Source organism: Vipera berus (assembly GCF_964194415.1).
Source record: "Vipera berus genome assembly, chromosome: 1".
NCBI lineage: Eukaryota > Metazoa > Chordata > Lepidosauria > Squamata > Viperidae > Vipera > Vipera berus.
Window position 1 is genome coordinate 352,252,224 of NC_138202.1, and position 19,844 is coordinate 352,272,067.

The 19,844-nt window shown below is 42.2% G+C and overlaps 1 protein-coding gene across 7 annotated transcripts in view; it reads left to right on the forward strand.

Annotated features, from left to right (window-relative positions):
- Nucleotides 1-19,844, forward strand: part of MSI2 (musashi RNA binding protein 2) — a 586,946-nt gene that overhangs the window by 423,079 nt on the left and 144,023 nt on the right. The window lies entirely within an intron of this gene.

A 19,844-nucleotide genomic window follows, 5' to 3' on the forward strand; every position in this document is an offset into this window, starting at 1 on the left:
AACTGCTAACTTCAGTTGTCGTTACGTGAATCTGGCTTCCCCATTGATTTTGCTTGTCAAAGATTCGCAAAAGGCGAACACCTTGACCCTGGGACCCCAACCATCATAAATATGAGACGGTTGCCGAGTGTCACATGACCATGGGGAATGTTGTAACTTCAAATGGTCATTAAACAAAACTATTGTAAGTCGAGGACTACCTGTAATTAGGAATGAGCAAACCTTTCCAGCAAAAGACAACACCAGCTTTCTTCAGGTACTGTAGTGGAATGTAGTCTGGATTCCCAGATGGGAGGAGCTGCGTTCCAGCAGACCAAGAGAATTTTAGATAGTTTGGTTGAGAAGAAGAAGATCAAGATGGCTCCTCCCTAGATGTTCTCAGAGTATATCTTTACTGATACAAGTAATTGCTTGAGTTTGGCAAGATTTCTGTCTGTAAGTGAGGAACAATAAAGGAAACTGCTTTGAAGTAACTCAGCACGTCTTTCTTGATTTTGGAGCCTGACAGGTACTCCTTCTCTTCTCTCTTCTCTCGGGATTTTTTTTCTGAAATGTGTACAGAATGGCTAATTGTTTCACACTTACTGATTGATTTTTGTTTTTAAATGTTTGCCATAGAAAGCAGTGTGTTGTGTCGAGGTTGCGAGTGGTCCACATCCCAACTGGCATACCTTATCAGTCATTTTCATGGTGAAATAACTGAAGTAATGGGGGAGGGGGGGCGGCTTTGCCACTTTTCTCCAAACTTTTTCGAATTGCAGTCAGTTGCGTCGAGAACAAAAGTATGGAAATGCCACAGTTAAAAGTGAAGAAAGTGGTTCTTAGAACAAATGACCTGCCTGGCAGCTTTTAACAATTCGGGTAATAATGGTGGATGCTTTTAACTCCATTGACCATTACTGGTTTATAAGCTCAGGGGTGGGGGAACCATGGCCCTTTTATGACTTGTGGACTTCAACGTCTAGCATGGCTGGCTGAGGAATTCTGGGAGTTGAAGTCCACAAGTCATAAAAGGACCATGGTCCCCCCACCTCTGTATTAGATCCTTACAAGAGGCTGGTACAATTTAATGGAAATATAGAATCCCATTGAGAGTGTTCTTTCAAGATGCAAGCTTTGTTGTTCATAGGTAGTGTTGGAGAAATACGAAGCCTTTTCAACAAGTGGCCATATAATCACCTCAGAGTGAATTAGCCTGCAGTGACTATATATGGCCAGGTCGCTAGTTTCTTCCCTGTGTATAGGCTACGCTTGAGTTGAAGTGAAAATGTGGTTGATGAAAGAAGAGCGGTTGGACAAGGAAATGTGGAAAAGGCCCATAATGTTTTCAAATGGGTTACATCAATATTTTAGTTTGTTGATACAAGTAGTCCTCAACTTACAACCATAATTGAGCCCACAATTATGGTTGTAAGTTGTAATGGTAATTAAGTGGATCAGAATCAGAATAGAACTGGAAGGGACCTTGGAGGTCTTCTAGTCCAGCCCCCTCTGCTCAAGCAGGAGACCCCATGCCATTTCAGATAAGTGACTGTCCAGTCCCTTCTTAAAAATCTCCAGTGATGGAGCGCCCACGATTTCTGGAGGCAAGCTGTTCCACTGGTTAATTGTCCTCACTGTTAGGATCCATTGTTTCTTGTCCTGCCTTTTGGTGCTTTGAGAATAGGTTGACCTCCTCTTCTTTGTAGCAGCCCCTCAAATATTGGAACACTGCTATCATGTCATCCCCTAGTCCTTCTTTTCTCTAGACTAGCCAAACCCAACTTCTGCAACCGTTCTTCATTTGTTTTAGTCTCCAGGCCTGTAATCATCATACTTGCTCTTCTTTGCACTTTTTCCCAACGTCTAAACATCTTTTTTGTAATGTGGTGACCAAAACTGCATGCAGTTTTCCAGTTGTGGTCTTACTAAGGATTTATAAAGCAGTACTACTACTTCACGTGATTTTGATTCTGTGCCTCTGTTTATACAACCAAGGATTGTATTGACTTTTTTTCCGCTGCTGCCAGCACACACTGCTGGCTCGTGTAAGTAGGACTCCAAAATCTCTCTCACAGTTACGGTTTTTGAGCCAGTTTTCACCTAATCTGTACTTGTACTTTTGTTGTTGTTTTTTCTTGCCCAGGTGTAAAACCTTGCTTTTCTCCAGGTTAAATTTTATTTTGTTGGATAGGGCCCATTGTTCAAGTTATCTAAAGCAGAGGTCTGCAACCTTGACAACTTTAAGACTTGTGGACTTCAGCTGCCACAATTCCTCAGCCAGCAGACCCCTGATCTAAAGGTCAACCCCAAGCAATTTTATGATCTTTTTACAGCAGTCATTTAGCGAACACCCCAATTAAGCAAACCTATTGTTCACTACGGGCACTTTGTTGCCAGAAACCAGATGTAATCACCAGTTTCCGGCCAAAATGTTATATTTTGTGTTCACATGGCTGTGGGTGCAAACAGTTGTAAATGCGGACCAGTTGCCGAGCACCAAAAAGGGGGGCGGCCACCAAAACGTCAAATTTGGATTTATAAGTACCTTTTTCAGGGTCTGTCGTTTGAATGGTTGCTAAACAACAGCCGTAAATCATAGACAACCTGTATATTTAGCAGAGAAAATGTTGACTGTCTCGACATCATGAGAGCTATACGGCAAAGGGCAGAATCTTTAATACAGGATCAGTTTAAAGTGAGATTCAGTATATCTAAAAGAAAAACCCTAACATCTTCTTAGCATTGCATGTGTGAAAGTGTCTTGAGGCACTTTCAGTGGTCATGCTACAACTACAGAGATTTCTTCTCTTAAAATGTGCAAAGCCAAAAAGCCTCAGAAAGCGACCTCAGTTTTAAAATGTAGCTTAATGATATCTAAAATCCCCGGTTATTAAATAAAATGCATATCCTCCTTCGAATGGATGTCTACAATGCTCATTTGAACAGGAATTAATAAAATGGAAATGGAAATGAACAACAAAGCAAGCTTTTAGGAAACTTCTCAAGTACGGATGATACAAAGCTGCTACTCTGATAATCAAACCAGTGTGTTTTGTTATGGTAAGTTTGCTCGTGGCTAGTATCTGTGATGTATTTACAGTCTTGCGGTCTCGTAAAAACTGATGTTCTGGGAGGTACAGTTTTAGTCTGCTCCATGTCAAGGAAAAAAATTGTCCCATGAAAGTCATTCTCTGAGTAAATAAATGGAGACTTTAATGCAAAGCCGTTTTTTGCCTTGAGGCCCTTGGCTTTAGCACTTCAGTTTTTCTTTAACATGGATATTTGTGAAAAGCCATCCCTCTGTAAAATGCTGAAATCCATTATAGTGATCGCTTTCTCAGTTAAATACCCTGGAAAAAAAGGGGGGGAGTGTGATAGAGAGAGATTTTGAGTTTAAATCAATCCCTTACATTTACAATATGGTTCTAACAAAAATTGCCTTTTTTATTTCCTCTAAGGAATGTGTGTGTGTGTGTGTGTGTGTTTGTATGTATATGTATATACACACACTGACACACACACATGCATATACATATACAGATACAGATACTTACATACATACCATACATTCAAGTAGTCTTTGACTTAGGAACACAATTAAGTCCAAAATGTTTGGTGCTAAGCAAGACAGTTGTGAACTTAATTTTACCCCATTTTAGGACTGCTTTTGCCACAGTTGTTAAGTGAATCACTGCAGTTGTTATCTTAGTAACATGGTTGTTAAATGAATCTGGCTTTCCCATTGACTTTGCTTGATCCCAGGACATTGCAGCCGACATAAATTTGTGTCAGTTGCCAAGCGTCTGAAGTTTGATCGTGTACCCATGATCGTAAGTGTAAAAACGGTCATAACTCACTTTTCAGTGCCATTGTAACTTTGAATGGCCACTAAATGAACTCTTGTTAATCGAGGACTACCTGTACACACATACATACGCAGAGACATTTTTATTTATTAGGCCAACTGAAGGTTGCACAATTATTGCACGATTGATAAAGCAAATTCAAAATAGATTAAAATTGTTCAGAATGAAGATAGAAAGGTAGTGTCCCATTATGGATTTTGAATATTCTTCTGTTTTTTTTTTCTTTTTGACTACTACTACTATATACTTCCTTTCCTTTCCCTTTGATATGTTCAATTTTCTAGGAATTGTTTTCTAGGTCTTGAATCTCAGTTAATCCAAGTTAAAAGCAATTTAAACACCAAAGCATTCCAGGGCTTTATGTTCTGAATGGCTGACTATTCCTAAATTACTCTTTCTGTTAGTTAATTTCACTTTAAGAGGAGTTTTAAATTCAGGGGTTTGTTTGTTAGAGCATGGATTTTTCCTTCCTTAGCATCAAGGATGTGGAATTCATATTAAGTCCATCCCATTTTTCCCCCATATACTTTGATTCTCTTGATGTTGTGCTTCTGGTTGTTTTAATCCACTGATTTGGTCTTTAGAATCTGGTCCCTATTTTATATTTTACTCCACTTCTTTCTAAGCCACCCCAAGGGAAAAAGTATCCCACATATTGTATGTGCAAAATCAAATGAAAGGCAGTCCTCACAATGTTCAACTACAGCTGGAAGCAGATTTGGTCCAAGACGCAGGGCCATCACCATAGTGGGAGCCAGGCTGAAGCAGAATCCACATGAAGATCTCCTTGACTGGCAATGGAGTCAAGGAGAAGATTTTCCAGAGACCGTTCCTTCTGCATGGTGTTTTTGCACCCAAACAAGCAAGGCGCTGGAAACTTATCACAACAGGGGAGAAAAGAGGACTGCGTGCAAAGGGAGTTTTTCTAGTATCTATTGCTGGAGAATCAACTACAGGTTGTTGATGATGATGTTATCCATCATCATGATGTTTTCCAAAGTACCAGAAGGCAAAACGAGAAACAAAGGATGGAAATTGACCAAAGAGAGAAACAACCTAGAACTAAAGAGGAATGAGAGCAATCAACCAATGGAAAGGCTTCTTTCTGAAGTTGTGGGTGCTCCATCACTGGAAACTTTCAAAAAGAGACTGGACAACCATTTATCTGAAAGGGTAGCAGATCTCCTGTTCGAGCAGGTGGTTGGACTAGAAGACCTCCAATCTCCCTTCCACTCTAGTTACTCTATGTTGTATCCAATCAGTGGAGTCTGACTCTTGGTGACTCTGTGGGCCAGGTCTCTCCACGTCTTCTGATCTTGCACCGATTCTTTTTCTATGGTCTGGCTGGTGTCAGCTTTGATGGTGTCCAGCCACCATCTTTGGCAACCTGGTTTCCTTACTGCTAACTCTTCCAAGCATAATTGCTTTCTCAGTGAATTTCCCCACACGACACAGCCAAAATCGGTGAGACGCAGTTTCGTGATTTTGCATTCTGATGACATGTCTAGTGTTATGTGCTCCAGTACTTGCTTGTTACAACTACAAGTAGTCCTCGACTTATGACCCCGATGGAGCCGTCATGATAATCGTAAAGCAGGTTAGTTGGGTGATGAAATGTCTGCACGCAAACAACCAAGCTCAGAGAGCACACAGGACTCCACAGTTCAACCCTGAACCACAGATGTTATCTTCTGTTGGGCAGCTCTAATTCCAGGCTACCCCTTGTTCCATTTGACCTTTCCCCTCTGGGGGGGGGCGCGGAGGTTTATAGATGGCGTCAGCAGCTCTTGAATTTTGGAAGACCTCAGAAGAAAAAGCAATCATGTGCTCTCTGCCTCCCCTTGCTCTTCCCTCTTCTCTGGCTAGATTGGTGGCAAGCACAGAGCTTCTGGAAATGTGTTACCAAGTGCCAGGCTGTAATTCTTCAGGGCTGGAGGAGAAAGGGGTGTTGGAAGGCAGAAGTCACCAGCTTTCTAAGGAGACAGTCTTTTAAGCCATTTCAGTCATTCCATGCATTTTGCATCATCCAAAGAGGTCAAAGGCCTTTCATGCTAGGCTGGAACCAAAGGCCGAAATTGCCTCTCTTGTTGACTGATGCGTCTTTGATCCTCTCTCTCTCTCTCTCTCTCTCTCCCTCTCTCTCTCTCTCTCTCTCTCTCTCTCCCCCCCCCGTCCCCTGCCTGGCCTTTTTTTTTCCCTTACTGGTTGAAGAGAAAAAAAGTGACCTATTTTTATTTTATTTTTACACTTATCTGAGAGCTGTGCTGGGTTAAGGATCTGAGTTCTGCTGAGCCATGAGCATTAAAAGCATGTCGGATCAAGTACGGCCATTTCTTATAAGAGGAGTGGGGTTCTTATTCCCCCCCTCCCTCCCTCCCTCCCTGCCTAGTGCTCTCCTCCAAATGTAACATAATCTGATGGGTTTACAGTTGTTCTGAGCAAATCTCTATAGCAAATGAAAAGGCTTAGGAAAAGCGCGGAACGGGCCCCAATTGTTCTAAGAGGGGCACTTTAAAGCTCCAGGATCAAGTGAAAATCATCTGTCCTGCCTTACAGAAAGCCCCGACCTTTGATTATTTATTTACTTGTCATCCTCCAAAGAAGAAAACAGCTTCACCAGGTCTCCCCTTGCAAAACTCTTGAAGGAACAAAGTGTTTTGGTTGGTTTTTTTTTACTTTTTCATCATGTGGGGGGGGCAAGAAGATAGATGAATGGATGGACAGGCTGGGACTCATTGCAGAAAAGCTTCTCCTAGGCCTCTTTCTTAGTTAAGAAAATTAGCCCCATGGATCAAGGCAGCTTCCGACCTTACCCGATGACGGAGATTCCTCCTAGCAGAGAAACCCAGCGATTTAAAGATTTATTGATTCACCTGTTGCATTTTGGTCCTCATGTGAAACTGGGAGCCGAATAAATGTCTCAATATTCATCAAGTATAAAGCAGAGCATTAAGAGCCTTGGTGGAGCAGTGGGCTAATGCCTCCTTAAGTAACACCAGCTGCCTGCAATTAGTGCAGGTTCGCGTCCCACCAGGTTCAAGGTTGACTCAGCCTTCCATCCTTCCGAGGTAGGTAAAATGAGGACCCAGATTGTTGCGGGCAATAAGCTGACTTTGTAATAATGCCGCTTGGGGGGGGCGAAAGCCCTAATAAGCAGGCATATACATAGAATGAAGGCTATTGCTAAGCACATTGGTTTGTGCTTAAATTGTAAGCCGCCCTGAGTCTTCGGAGAAGGGCGGGATATAAATGGGATTAAAATAAAATTTAAAAAAATCGATGTTCACTTGGTTAGCACCATCTTCTATTTGCATATCATCTCTAAATGCCCATATGGGTAGTCCTTGATTTACAACTGATCGCTTAGTGACCATTGAAAGTTACAACAGACTGTGAAAATGAGGCTTACAACCCAGATGCAAAGTTCTGACATCTGCCTGCCATTGCTCCTCCCCCGGCAGTCACCCCATGTTGGTCACTTGGCAACTGGCCTACCTTTAACACTGTTTGCAGCGCCGCCACTGCCCCCCCCCCATGGTCATGTGACCGTGATTTACAACGTTTTGGCCAGAAATCGGCATTTACGTCTGTTTTCTTGCAGAAACTGCCCCAGAGTGAACAACTGATTTGCGTAACAACTGCCAACTTTTAAGGCCTGTGGCATTTGCTTCACCACCAGTGCAGAAAAGGTTGTAAGATTGGGCACAGTCTTGCGGTGACCCGCTTTACAACCATCACAAATGAATTTGCATGCTCAATTACAGTTGTTAAGTCTGCTTCTGATGGAAAGGCAATACAGAAAAAGCTTGTTGGGTCCGCTTGTTAAAGACTAAGAACTCATTATTGGCTTATCTCTTCCCAATACTCTTTCATTCTGGAAGTGTACCTTATAGGGGAGATGGGTGGCATAAAAATTTAATTAAGAAGTAAATGAAATAAAGGATGATGTCCTTCCGCCCCTGCTTTCTTCTTTTCCTGCTTTTAATTCTAAGCCGTGACTGTTAAGGGCCTTGAACACAATAAGGCAGTATATTCGAGAGCCATTTGGACAGACAAACAAACAAACAAATAAATAAAGGTCTTGCACCTTCTTAAGAGTAGGAGAGGGCCAACTTTGCAACAGCTCCCAGTAGGCCAGGCATGTTGAGGTTGAATATGAACTAAGGGAAAGTGAATTAGATGAAATCTGTGACGCTGTGGCCTGAAATGAGCGATGATGATGATGACGATCACATGCCACCATATAGATAGATTTCTCCGTGGTGATTTGTCCCTAACCTGGTCCTTGAGATCTTCCAATTGTGCCTCCATTGCCACTGTAACTTAGTCCCTCCCCTTTGCTGCTGGTCCTCCTCTTTCTTCTTCTCTTTCCTTCCAACTTTCCTAGCATTAAAATCCTTTCCAGGGAGTTGAGTCCCCACATAAAGTGCCCGAACTAATACAGATGGGAGTTATAGGTCAAAATATCCAGATAGATGGGCACCAGTTATTTTCTTCAACCCAATCTACTTCCCAGAGATGTGCTTGTCAGAAACAACAACGCCAGGAAGCCCAATGCATGTTGGCAGGAACTCCTCAACAACAGGGCGGGATATAAATCTAATGAATGAATAAGGTTGCCTCTGCCCAGCGTCCCCATCTGTCCTTTCTTCCTGATCTGTTTGCTTTGAAAGATCCTTGTATAAAGTCCCAAGAAAGTAGATTCCTTGGGCCAAGAGCAATAATTTTCCTCAGAGCGCTGGCATGCTGGCATGTCGTAATCTGGTTAGTGTAACAAAGCACTTTCAGTTCAGGAGGGTGAAATCTTATTTCCCCAAAATTCTTCACTGTGGCAAAAACTCATTTTTGTTCCCACGTCCTTAGCACGTGGACAGATAAAATTTAAATTTCCCAATTCTCCTTCCTTTTGTGATGCTTTAGTTCAAAAACTGAAAGAGAGACTTCTCTGGCATCAAAGTTATATTGGAGTTTTTAAAAAGATGTGCACCTGTGTGTATCTTGTTTTAAAGCCCACTTTTCTCAGAAGTCAATATATTGCTGTTTTGCTTCTAATGTTGCCCATCTTGAAGGTCTTAATAGCTTAGTGTGGTGGCCAGGAGGTAATGGAGCCTGCACACCAGTGAGATTAAAACATGGATTGGATAGTATCCTTTGTTTTCAGGACTGGGTTTCAGAAGCAAAGTTACAATAGCTAAAAGTTATTTAAAATGTATTGGTGGGTATCTTTCTGAAAAGCATCTCTTGTCTGCCAAGACACCTTTCCCATTTAGGCTGAAAGTGAAGTGTTAACTCTAGTTGCAATATTGTTAATCTGTTATTAAGCTTCCAAAAATAAAAATAATAATAAAAAAATAAACCATAGCATGGGTGCTTCGTTCCTCGCATAACTGCGAATGGAAATATGCTTCATGAATAAAAACTGCTGTCAACATACATCACGTTCAAAATACTGGAGCATATGGTATGTGATTATCTGTATTGTCAAATGCAATGAAGTGGATTTGGCCATAATAAAAAATGTAATATTTTGGAAATTTGATAATAAACAGTGCGGGAATTGACAGCTGTGATTCTCGGAGATGAAGAAATAGAAGGGCGTCACAAGATGGTACAAAATGTAGGCCTGGGAATAGTTTGTTTCCCCTCACAAAGTGGATTCACAAATGGAATTTATTAGAAAGCAATGCAGGCCGTTTTGTTGGAGAAAAATATATTAAATACTTCAGAGTTGACATTCTGTCAGTTTTAATCAAAACTCTTTCAAGAATGTAGGATTTAATCAATTCATCAGATATTTCCTCCAGATGGGATAGTTATTAGATCTTTGGGGTATTTTTGTATTAGGTATTGTCTAAGGTACATTCGGAATACCTGAACTAACTTTGACAAGTGACATGTTAATATTTACACACATGTATTACAAGCTGTGCACGGGAAACAAAATGACATGGGGAAAACGCTAGCAGAAGTTTTGATGAGATCCACCATAGTTATATCCTGTTTCAACAAAGTCATATCCTTTTCATATACTGAATGGTGGCTAAAGAGATGGGCATCTGGTATTCTTTGATGTTCTATAATTGGAGCACTGACCTGTAGGAACAATAATTAGCAAGCTCTTTTCATTGATTAGCATGGTTTCTAACAAGAAATGGACTATTCTCTGTTGACCAAATTAGTTCTTTAGATCAGGGGTCTGCAACCTTGAGAACTTTAAGACTTGTGGACTTCAGCTCCCAGAAGCTGGCTGAGGAATTCTGGGAGCTGAAGTTCACAAGTCTTAAAGTTCTCAAGGTTGCTGACCCCTGCTTTAGATGCCATGCCATGTCCCTGATGATTGTAAGGACAAACGCTCCCCATTTTGATAATCTGGACTCTTCCAAGGACATTCCAACAATCTTCTTGGACCTGTCGGTCTACCTTATCTGTTGATCTTTTTTCTTTCAACATTGTTGCTTTCTAGTCCATCTTTAACTCATGTCATAGGTCCAAAATGTGTACATTTCTGACAGTCTGTTGTACTCACTTAGTACTCATCTCTAAATACAAATTTTGAAGGCATCCGTCTTCTCAGTTTGAAGAAATGTTGATTTAACTTGTGATTTTCATTGTCATAGAAATATCTTTATCCTTCATGAGTTTGTTGTTGCCTGTCTCAATAGGCAGTCAGTCACTAGGGTTAATCTCTTGTTTACTTCTCTAGTGCTGTGTTCATTTTTAGCAGCTCTTGTCATCAAGAAGATCAATGTATAGTAACTACTGCGTTCCATTATCAAATGTGAATTCTTAAAGCAAACTAGTTTGTCATTAACCATAGTCATCTTAATACTAACTCTGATTGTCTTCACTTTCACGTTGGGCTTTTATAATTAACTCTTCTAAGCCTGTTTTCTAAGAAAAAAGCATCATCTGTGTATCTGTGTTAGTTAAAAAAAAATCTCACAATTTATATTCCAGTTGTCATGTCTTCTGATCCTGTCAATCAATCTTATAAATATATTCATTGTACAAGTTAAACAATTATGTGTCCTTATTTCCCTCACTCGATAATGTCGAACCGCTGTCTCTTTAAACTCAGTTCTAACAGTAGCTTCTGGTTCATTGCAAAGGTTCCTCTGAAGAATAATTAAACATTCTGGCACATCCAGTAGCCTTAATATATTCTGGTGTTGGTGTGATCTCCACAATCAAAGACTTTCCTTAGTTAGTAAAGCAAAAGTAAATCTCTTCATTCTTCTGCTTCTTTCATTGTTCATCTTATCTTAGCTATCTGATCTCCTGTTCCTCTGAAGCAGGGGTGGGGAACTATAGCCCTTTTATGACCTCAACTCTGGCTGGCTCAGGAATTCTGTGGGTTGGAGTCCACAAGTCATACAGGGACCATAATTCCCCACCTCTGCTCTACAGGTAAAGGTTTCCCTGTCCAGTCGTGTCTGACTCTAGGCCAGGGCTTTTCAACCAGTGGTACGGGTACCACCTGTGGTACATTGGCACCTGGCAGGTGGTACGCAACCATCCTAGAAAAGTGGTAGCGGGGGAGGGGAATGAGCTGAACCGGTGGCAGCACCGCAAAAGCCTGAGCGAGAGACGGCTGGAGCTGCAAGGCTGTCAGGGCTCAGTGGAAGCGGCAGAATCAGCGCCAGGCTCCAGCTGGAGCTCGGTGCTGATCCTGGCGCTTCTGAGCCCAGAAGAAGCACCAATCAGCTGGAATGTTGCAGCATCTCCAGGGTCTTGTGATTTACATTCAGATGCTTGGCAACTGATTCATATTTATGACAGTCACAGTGTCCCAGGGTCATGTGAAGTGACCAAAACCTGCTGCAACCACCCAGCAGATGGGGGGGTGGAATAAAAACCAAACACCCCACCCCACCCCCGCTGCCAATTTTCAACAGAAATGCTCACAACAATGAAAACCTCGGACAGGAGGAAGAGCGCCACTGGGCGGGCAGGCAGTTGTCTTGCTCGGCTGTGACTTGGGGGACAATTTTTTCAGTGCCATTGTAACTTCGAACAGTCACTAAGCAAACTGTTGTAAGTCAAGGACTACCTGTACTTCATCATTTTTTTCCTTTTTTTGGTCATCAAGTTTTTGACACCTTGCTAGGCGACTGGTGGCACTCGGATGTTGCCATACCCTAAAAGTGGTACAATGGGTGAAAAGGTTGAAAAGCCCTGCTCTAGGGCAAGATGCTCATCTCCATTTCTTGGCCAATGGACCCAGCATTATCTGAATACATTTTCTGTGGTCATGTGGCCAGCATGACTATACGCTGAGGTACAAGGTAACACTGCTATCTTCCCACCGAGGTGGTACCTGTTTACCTACTTTCATCTGCATGCTTTCAAACTGCTAGATGGGCAGGAGCTGAGGTAGGAATGGGAGTTCACCTCATTGTGCAGGCTCTCAAACCTGGGCTGGCAGCTTTTCAGCTGATAAGCTCAGTATCTTTAACAGTTCCTCTACCTTTCATGAAACCTTTTTGTTTGTCCTCCAGAATTTCTGCTTCTACAGTCCCTTGTACCTGTTTTTTTTTTTTCTTCAAGAGGGACTGCTGGATTCGGCCAAGGCTGTGCTTAAACAGGCAACTGAAGCATATAGACAGGACTCCAAAAGAGCTTTTTTCCTTGAAGACGTTTTGCTTCTCATCCAAGAAGCTTCTTCAGAACTTGAAGAAGCTTCTTGGATGAGAAGCGAAATGCCTTCCAGGAAAAACAAAAGTCCTGTTGCTTTTTGAAAAAGGCACCTGAGAATCAGACACATGAGTAGGAAGACACCGAGATAGCAGTAGGAAGGCTGTGGGGGGGTTGTTTTTATCTTTGTCCTCCCCATCCAAGACTGAATTGAAAGTTTATTGACCCCCTTTCTAGTCACTGCTCCCATCAGTCTAATGGCCTTCCATTTCTAATTACCCAATTCTATGAAAATACATCTGGGATTTCAACACTGTCTCCTTGCATGAGAGGACACCTCCTGTGTTTTGTATTCAGCAGCTCCTTGGAATCTCAAGATTGGCGAAGCTACCATATCAAGGTAGTCATCCTGGGGACAACGTTATCTGTAAATTAAAATTCAAAGATTGAGAACCCTCTTCCTTCTCAATCTTGATTAATCCTGACAGTAGAAACTTGCAGACCAAGTGCCTTTCTGAATTAATTAATTATCATCCCTCTGTAATGGTGCTTTTACTTATCTTTCCTTCTGGTGCTTTGGGGAATAGGTTGATTCCCCCCCCCCACTCTTCTTTGTGAAAGCCCTTCAAATAAAGCCAAACTTTTGCTTATCATCGGCATTTTTCCTTTGTATTGTGCAGTTCAGGAACAATTCCACAGCTAGGCACACTGTATTAATAGGGGGAATTCTTTGCTAGTAGGAAATCTGAAAATGCTCCAGGTAAAAAAAAAGGTCAAGAGGATGAGGCTGAAAACAGACAAGTGAGTGGATCAATTGGGTCAGGAGCAGATCACCTAATACCTATCCGATGTTTCGGGTTTCCATTCCTGTCTGTCCCCAGCCTCTGTGGTCAACGGCAAAGGATTGTGCAAATTGTAATCCAACGCATTCACAGGACACGTGGTTGCTTGGCCCCACGTATAGATTAAGATGAATTGATAATATGAAGCAGGTAATGATGCAGAAAATGGTGTGTAAATTAAATTTGCAAAAGGAGAATATGGGGATGAAACCAAGAATATGTGCAGGAAAAGAAGTAATGTATTTCTTGTCTGGAACCAGGCAGTTTTGTAGTTGTGATGCATTGTCAAGGTCACCGGTCTGAGCATCTTCTCGGGCCTCAGCTGAAGGACTCTGCTTATCTGTTAGTTGTCTTTTAGAGGAAAGGCTTTTCCTGGACAATGTCTCTTGGCTTGGGGTCTTGGAAAGAGCTGCCAATGCCTCATTTGAAGTGAAATGAAGTCTGGTTTGAGTTTTAAGATACATTGGATTTAAGCCCCTCAAATAACTTAATTCCAGAGTAGGCCTGCTAATCCAATAGAGAGCCTGCATAAGGTGAATTTAATATGACATTTTTAGAGACTATGCTTGTCTAAATTGACCTAAAAGAAGAAAAGAGGCCACAGAGATGGATTTTGGAGTTTCTTCCTCGGGTTGTCCTTTAAGATCCACCCTCATTCAGGTGTTTATATGATCTCTTGAATTTATCCAAGATGTTTATGAGTGCATGTAAAGGCAATACTTTCTATTTTCTGGGCATCATTATTTACTTGGGCCTTTGATTTGAGTTCGAAATGCCAATAAAATAAAACGAAGATTGGTTGCCAAGCAGAGTCCAGGTGCTGTCTGCATTAACACAGCTTGCAATACCAAGCAATTCCCCCCCTCCACCTCCAGACGGTGAACTGGCAGTCCATTGTAGTAGAAACTCTTCTTTTTGATAAAACTGACAGAAAATGTTCATCAGTTACAAGAAGCTCCTTTGTTGGTAACGTGTTTTTTTTTCTTTCCAAATGAGAATTTGCTGTGCATGTTAAATGAGAGGGGCAGGTATTCCATTTTTAATTTTGGAGAAGGCTGCGTGTGTGGTGTCTTCCTGGTGCTCTGTGCTGACTGAGCTTGTAATGGTACGTTAATAATTGTGGTTACAAAGTTCTGATTGCAATCATTTAGTGAACAGAAATGATAAAATTGTGATGGGTAAACACTTACTCCGAGGTGTCTAATCAGACGCCCAAACCTGGCGTGCGAGTTTGCTCCCTGGGAATCTTAATCTTTGTGACAAGAAAGAGACGATGTAGGTTACGTTGACACAATAAGGTTTCATTCTTTGGCTTTTCCCAAAGAATCCGGAAAATTACAGGGTTTCAGTGTTCTCAGGCTGAAATGGTTAATCTCTCTTGTGAACTGTACTTCTTAGGATTATTATTATTATTATTATTATTATTATTATTATTATTATTATTATTATTATTATTATTATTATTATTATTATTATTATTATTATTCACACGTCAGTCAGTTGTTTAGACTGGATTTGGCATGTTTATCCACCTTTCGAGTCCTTCCCAAAGACCTAGGAGAGGCAGATGTTAAAAGTATTGTCATAAGTGTTATAATGCCTTTATATTACCAAGTAAAACTGCCTTTTATTATTGTGATTTTTCTCACAGAATCATAGGGCTGAAAGGGACCATGGAGGACTTCTAACTCAAACTCTCTCCCCGTGGCAGGAGTCCTTATACCAGGGGTAGGCAACCTTGGCTTTTTTATGACTCGTGGACTTCAACTCCCAGAATTCCTGAGCCAGCATGGCTCAGCATGGAAACCTTTCCCTTTCTCCTCAGCATGGCTAGCTCAGGAATTCTGGGAGTTGAAATCCACGAGTCATCAAAGAGCCAAGGTTGCCTACCCCTGCCTTATACCATCCTGGACAAAGGGCTGTCCAATCTCTTGAAAATGTCCAGCGATGGAACACCCACAATTCTAGGAGGCAAACGGTTCCACTGATTAATTGTTCCTAGTATCAGGAAATTCCTCCTTAGTTCTGGGTTGGAGCTACCTCTTAAGGTAGATCCACCCATTGCTTCTTGCCCTGCCCTCTGATGCTATGGAGAATAAATTGACACCCTGTTCCCTGTGATAGCCTTTCACATATTGGGAGGGGGCTATCAGGTCTCCCCTGAGGTGCCCATGCTGTTCAAGTGGTGCCCCAGATGTTTTGCAGTTGCACACAAGATGCCTATTATTATCAATACTATCTTTACTTTCTTTTTCCACACTCATTCTATTTCTATTTGCTGGTATTTTGTGATTTTCTCCAGTTCTTTCTTTTATTCTGCTGTCCAGACTTATTTTTTCTTTTTGTCTTACCAACAGTTGATATGTCTGGGGTGTTGTTTGGCAGACGTTTGTCTATTTGAATTATAGTTTGAAGCCCTTTAACTAATTAATTTTATTAATTAATATTAATTATTAAATATATTATTTTAATTAATATACAAATATTAATTAATTACTAATCAATTTAGTGAAATATAAAGACAGTCAATTAAATATGAGCGAGCAGTGTGCGGCGGCAGCCAAAATAACCCAATGCGATCCTAAGCTCCATTAACAGAGGGATGGAATCAAGATCACGTGAGGTACTAATACCACTTTATAAAGCCTTAGTAAGACCACACCTAGAATACTGCATCCAGTTTTGGTCATCACACTATTAAATGTTTGAGATTCTAGAAAGAGTGCAGAGAAGAGCAACAAAGATGATTAGGAGGCTGAAGGCTAAAACATATGAAAAATGGTTGCAAGAACTGGGCATAGCTAATCTAGTGAAGAGAAGGACCAGGAGTGACATGATAGCAGTGTTCCAATATTTTTATTTTTATTTTTTTTTAATTTTTATTACATTTATATCCCGCCCTTCTCCAAAGACTCAGGGCGGCTTACAAGCTTAGCAGTAGCCTTCATTCTATGTATATGAGGGGCTGTCACAGAGAGGAGGGGGTCAACCAAAGCCCAGACAATGAACAATGGATGGAAACTGATCAAGGAGAGACTCAACTTAGAAATAAGGAGAAATTTTCAGACAGTAAGAACAGTCAACCAGAGGAACAGCTTGCCTTCAGAAGTTGTGGGCACTTCAACACTGGAGGCTTTCAAGAAGACTGGACAGCCACTTGTCAGAAGCGATATAGCACAGGGGTCTTCAAACTTGGCCCTTTTATGACTTGTGGACTTTCAACTCCCAGAATTCCTCAGCAGGCAGGAAACCCTATACCATTTCAGGCAAATGGCTGTCCAGTCTCTTCTTAAAAACTTCCCGTGTCGGAGCATTCACAGCTTCTGGAGTCAGGTTGTTCCACTGATTAATTGTTTTTTCAATTTCATCAATTGTATCTTCAATTTCCGTTGAAGATCCTCACTTGAAGCAGGTGTCTCTTAGTACAGGTAGTCCTCGACTTACAACAGTTCATTTAGTTACCATTCAAAGTTACAACGGAACTGAAAAAAGTGGCTCATGACCGTTTTTCACACAATGGTTGCAACATCCCCACGGTCACATGATCATAATTCAGGCGCTTGGCAACTGACTCATATTTATGACGGCTTCAGTGTCCCAAGGTCAGGTGATCCCCTTTGGCGACCTTCTGACAAGCAAAGTCAATGCGTAAGGCAGATTCACTTAACAATCCTGTTGCTAACTTAACAGCTGTGGTGAGAAATGTCGTAAAATAGAGCAAAGTTCACTTCACAGCTGTCAACTGTACGGCTAGTGGATTCAATATTGAAGGAACTCTATGGCAGAGGTCCCCAACCTTTTGGGCACCAGGGACCAGTTTCATGGAAAGAGGTTTTTCTGCAGACCGGACGGTGGGTGGTTTTGTGTGCATCCCACGGATAGGGCTTTGCTTGTTTGTGCGAACCGTTTGCTGGCATGCCACGGCCCAGTACTGGTCCACAGACCGGGGATTGGGGACCCCTGCTCTACAGTCTTGAGGTGCCATAAGAGATAAACGTTATCGAATACGTATATCTGCACTGAAGAAGCAAAATGAAAGGTAATTTTCCCGCATGAAAATCTGGTTAGTTAACAATGGCTTTTCATAACCCTAACCGACCAAATGTTCACATTGCCCAATCATTTATCTTCGGTTTGTTATGGGAATGATCCACTTCTCCATCAGACACCTGCCTTTGTGACCTTGGGTCTCACGGTCCTTGACGCTCCCGTTTCTTTTCCCAGGCTCTCCCTCCCCCTCCCCCCCCCCCGTTTCTATGGCCACTTGAGTAGGGACAGAGGTTAGCAAGCATCTTAGCAATTCAACCTTGACGACAACTGTCTTACATGGCAACAGAAACTTTGGACTCGACCGCGGTCGTAAGTCAAGGGCTGCCTGCATTACCTGACATGAACAAAACAATCCTGCAATTTATTTATTTTTAAAGTTCCAAGAACAGGAACCCGAATCGGCTCCGCATTTCTCAGCGCTAAGAACCGAGAGCGGGCGGAGCTTTTAAGCAGACAGGGAATATTTTTCAAGTCCTCCAGATTCCCTGGTGTGTCTTTCCCTCTTTTCTGTATGTGTCTCTGCACCACACAAATCACCGTCGCGACATCCTCCCTCACACCTTTGGCTGAGCTCTCTGGCAAATGCCATCCGTCAGAGGAGAAGGAACTGGAAAAGCCACAGCCAAAGCCAGAGACAATCCTCGCCTCTTTCTCCTGCTGCGGAGCTGACCTCCCGTCTCCTCTCCCCTACTGTGTTGGTATTAAAATGCCTGGACCTTTCTGTGAAGTCCTCACTCCGAGGCCCTTGCCTGCCGCTTTCTCCCTTAAGGCCTTTCTCTTGTGGCCTCCGTGATGCCTTTGCACATCTTAGGGGCCATCATACCTGGCCGAGACAGGCTGGATGTGCTCTTCCCTCATTCTTATTCCCTTCCCTCCCAGCACAATAGACGCCTTTATGCAGGCGCCAAAAAAAAGCATCAGTGAGCTAATCTTCTCCCTTGACAAGTGTCATTCACAGGCTGGCTGCTAGAGTCAGAATTCAATGAGGTTGATATTTCCCAAGCTTTGGCCTCAGGTGCATTTCCTCTCCCTCTTCTGCCCCTTCCCCCTTTTCAGCTGACAACAGATTTTCTTCACCGTGGGTATTTGCGGGAGGGGTGTGTGTGAGAAGCGGGTGTCCTCTTTTTTTTTTTTTTAATAAATTGGACACTTTCTTGTGATATAGCCAGGAAAAAGGTTCCCTGTTCTGAAATCTGCTAAGCTGATCCGCCTAGATCAGTGATGTCTTAACGCTGATGATAAATGTTCTGCAGCGTTCCCAACTGGAGCTTTCCAGAGTTTAACTAGGAGAAATTAATTGTGGTGTTTGCTGCATTGCAAAGCCGAGGCTAAATAACCCTGGTGTTCCAGCCCCTTCTGGTGATACTAGCTGTGGGAAGTCAGCCCCCCAGAGAAAGAAATATTCAAAGGGCAGAAAAATATTTTTTCTCAAAGGATCTTAAAGAGGCAGAAAAGCATGCCCAGTTTTCTTAATAGTCCTAAGTCTCCCTCCCCCAAGCAGAAACCAGCTCTATAGAAGTACAGATGTAAATAATCCACAAAGGTTGAAGGCCCCCAGCTAGAAGATTAAGAAGACAAAGACACCTAAAATCTGTGCACCCCACCCAAACTCTAAGACAGGACGTAATAGGATTAACCCACAGATGCCAAAGGGACACAGGTCAAAGTACATGACACAGGAAGTACAAAGCCTCAAACAGGAACAGGAAACAACCTCAAGAGCCCCAGAGGGTATGAAAACCCACTCGCTCCCTACATGTGCTCTCTCCTTTTTTTACAGAGCCATCTTCCTGTCTGGCTCTCCTCTTCAATAAACTGCAACCTTCTTTCTAAAGCAGTCACCATGTTTATTCCCGGCTTGGACTGAACCACGATGAAGACTTTTCCTTCAACATAGCAATATACATACGTTGCTCTGTACACCGCCCCGAGTCCCTCGGGAGAAGGGTGGTATATAAAACAAATAAATAAATAAATTAAATAAATAAATTGGAGAGAATATATTTTTGCAGTACAAGTAGTCCTCAACTTGGAATCATTTGTTTAGCAACCGCTTGAAGTTACAACGGCCCTGAAAAGAGTGACTTACCACTGTTGCTCACAGTTACGATCCTTGCAGCATCATGTGATCGAAATCCAGGCGCTTGGCAACCGGGACATAGTTACAATGTTTGCAGTGTCCTAGGGTCCTGCAATCCCCATTTGTGACCTTCTCAGGCAGCTTCCAGCAAGCAAAATCAATGGGAAGAAGCTGGATTCACTTAACGACCGCTTCACTTTAACAGCGGCAGTGATTCACCTAACCACGGTTAAAATTGGGCATGCCTCTCTTAACAGTCGCCTTGCTTAGCAATGGAAGTTCTGGTCCCAACCGTGTGCATAAATCGAGGACTACCTGTAGCAAGGGAGACAGGTAGAATGTATATCTTTGGCCAGAGTTTGGAGTTCACGTTACTTTTACTTTTCTTGA